Consider the following 3627-nt stretch of genomic DNA (forward strand, 5'->3'; position numbering starts at 1 on the left):
ATGATAAATAATTAAATACAATATTTTAAAAAATCCCACGATACAGTGAGGCCACGATAAGAGAACCGTGATATAGAGAGGGACTACTGTAGTAGTGTTTGTTAGATTAACCTAGCGTCTGGTGTCTGACCTGACACAGCAAACACCTGTCTTCAAGCTGCTGTTCTTATGTGTATGTTCTGTTCTCTCTCAGTGAACTGGCCTTCATTCCTTTTAGCCAGGATCAGTGCTGATGGGTCACTAAAAGTAATGTTAGTGTTCCCAGGGTGACTGAGTTGGCATGCTAACACGTCTGGGGACACTTCCCTGGTGAGCTGTGCAAACCTAAAATTCATGTTCCAAATATGAGCTAGATGGCCTGCCTTGGGGTCTTTAAAGGTTATGTGCCTCCAGAGGATTACCTGACCCTGGGATTTGGTTTGCTCCAGAGCAAGCTTGACACTGGGACACGTCCTCCAGCTCCCTTTCTAGCTCTGAGATAACCTGTGGCTCAAGGCTGAGCGTCAGAGTTCCCCTTGGCACTGTGAGGCAGGCTGACATATGATGTAGAAATCGGTATCACATTGACTTAGCAGCCAAGCTGGGGAGATAGGTTTTGGGTTGGCCAAAAAATTCATTTAGTTTTTTTCTGTACAATGACTCTAGGACAGATTAGTTGTGTTTAACTTCATTCAAAACAATTTCGTTGAATTGTATTGTGAGTGCTGTCATATCAGCGTGCATGAAAAAAGTCATCAAAATTGGTGCCATCTGTGCAGGCATTTTACTATTGAAGATGTTAGAAGATACGCAACATTTTCAGCATATTATGCTTTATTATTTCAAGAAAGGTAAAAACACAACTGAAACACAAGGAAAGATTTGTGCAGCATATTAAGGTGCTGTGATCGCTCAAACGTGTCAAAAGTAGTTTGCAAAGTTTCTTGGTACTACTGACATTTTGGCCAAATAATTCTTTGCTCTGGGACTTTCTCCCACATTGGAAGATGTTTAGCAGAACCCCTGGGTAGAAGCCAATAGCAGGAGGTAGCTTACATACTCAAAATATCCAAATCAGTAAAGTTATTGGTGAAAATGAAAAATGGGTCTTTTGTGTTATGGAAAAAACAAAACGGACTTTTTGGTCAACCCAATATTATTTTGCCTTGGGAATCACTGTGCTGGAGCACACAAGTCTCAAGTGTGTTTCACCCTAATCTCTTGTATTTTGGAGAAGAGGTTTGGCTGCTTTAAGTACTAACATGGCAGCCTGTTTGAGAAGGCACAGTTGGGTGAGTGGATATTTAAAGAAGGTCAGTGGACTCTGTTCCGCACTCTGACGAAAGTTTGCAGAGTCTGTTTCAACATCTTTCCATCTAAATGGGGCACAGATCAGAATGGCCCTCTTACTGCAAGGCAGGCCTGCCTGTAGCCCTTGAAGTCTAACCATGAAACTGGAGGAAAGGGGAGGAGTCTATTGTGAAACCACTGTGGGACAATGTAGTCATTTCTTGAATCTTCCAACTATACCAAGAGCTTTTTTTTCTTCTCTTGTTCATGTTCTGTTCAAAGAGCACTTGTTAATAATTCACACACTGTTAACAATTCAGTAGAAATTTCACTCGAAACAATGATAGGTTCAATTTAATATGTTTGGAAATCAGCTACATAACTTGCTCTGGGAGGAATTTGAAAATACACACATATATATACATATACATGTAAATGTGCGTGTAGGTGCATGTGTATTTTTTGTACATACACATTTGGCTAAAAGTCAGGGTTGAAGAAATTGTCTAAAGGATTAGTTGCCAGTCACATGTCTAATTAGTCACGTATATAAAATGTAAAAATTGCTTTGTCAGTTATGAGCAGAAGCAGTTTTCATTTTCATCCCCGGTATTCCTGGAAAGAGTAAGGGCTGGTAACTCTGAGTGTTTATGGTAGAAAAGGGAGGAAGAATTTTGCACAGGGGTCACATTTTTGATGGTTTAGAAACGCTGCTGAAAGCCAGTATCTGCTGGTGTTGAGTCAGCACTAGCTGAACACTTGCTGAAGATAAAAGGCCATGCCGCTGGCCTCTAGGATGCTAATAGTTCTTGTTGTGTAAGAACAGGAACAGATGGGTGTGGGCTTGGGCACATGTACTTAACAAAATAATAGCTACGCACATGGGTAAATGTCTACAAAGACTGATAAATGTTAAAGATTTAGAGAAGATAAAGCAGAAAGAACTGGAAGCAGGGTATAAGAATTAAGCAATAAAACATTTGCTTAGTTGTTTTAATGGAGACAAGCATAAGCTTTTCTTATTTTCTAGATATTTTTTTCTAAAATAAATTATTAGATAAGACTGCAGATGGTAAAGAAAAATTCCCTACAGAATGGTCATGGTTGAGTGTTCCATAGAAACCACGAGGTTCACCATAATTTTGTCCTTTGTTTCATTTTGGAGAACCACGTTTAGGAGAGTGATCTGATCACTGTGTCCATTACTACAGAAAGAAAATGTCTTTTCTGCTGAAGTTTTCTTTAGAGGAATGGGTGAGGCTTGATTCCGTCATAGCATAGAGGTTAAAAATGTAGGCACTAGAGTCAGACCACCTAGGTTAAAATGTTGGCCTGACCATAGTTTTGTGATCTTTGGGTGGTATTAATCTCTCCAAGCCTCAGTTTCCTTATCACTGAAATAGGGATAATAACGATACTTAACAATATAGTGTGATTATAAGATTACCTGAATTAATAAGTTTAAGTACTTAGAACAGTGCCTGGCACAATAATCTGAATTCAACAAATGTTAGCCATTAGTAGTTACTACTGCTATTATTATTGTTATTATATTATTTTATAACTGTGTACACTTTCAAAAGTATATGAAATTTCTGTAGAAATGTCTTTCTGAGTAAGCAAAATGAAGATTTGTAATTAATTTAACTAATTTGGAGATTTAAAATTAGATACAAAGATTTGTCATGGAAGTAAAGCTATTTTAATGAAATTTAAAGGAAGGTCTCCTGTGTATATTTCTGTTATCCCTACTAGGACAAGATTTTCTTCCATTATCTCTGCTGATAGGCTGGAACTTAAAAGCAGCACATTTCACAATATCAAGATTCCAAATGTATGCTTCAAGTTGGATCGCTTCCTTATTAGCCCGTATTCAACTTTTTCCGTATGATTCTTCCTCACTTCCATCCCTATCTTTTATGTTCTTTTTAAAAAAATTACTTTGCATGTCCCAGTTTCTCCCCACTCCATTTAACTGTCCCCTCTCCCCCTACCCCTTGCCACCGCCCAGCCTTGTAAGAGCTTGTGTGCTCTGTGGCCAGGAAGTATGTGCAAACACACACACACACACACACACACACACACACACACACACACACACACACCTTGAATATGCCCTGACTGGAGCTTGAACCCTCAACCTTGGTGTATTGGGACAACACTCTAATCATCATATTTTAGCCTTATTTAGCTAAACTTTTCCTTTTATTTCAAGAGGTTTTGAATTGGTTGTCATTTTTAAGGCTGAAAGTCAAGTGTGCCAAGAATGTTCTTTCCTTAAAAAAATAATTTTTTTAGCAGATTAATGTAAAATCCTACCTTCAGTTACCTACTTGAAATTGTTTGATTTCATAACTT

The sequence above is a fragment of the Furipterus horrens genome, unplaced genomic scaffold, assembly GCF_987537825.1.
Source record: "Furipterus horrens unplaced genomic scaffold, mFurHor1.1.pri manual_scaffold_5, whole genome shotgun sequence".
Lineage (NCBI taxonomy): Eukaryota > Metazoa > Chordata > Mammalia > Chiroptera > Furipteridae > Furipterus > Furipterus horrens.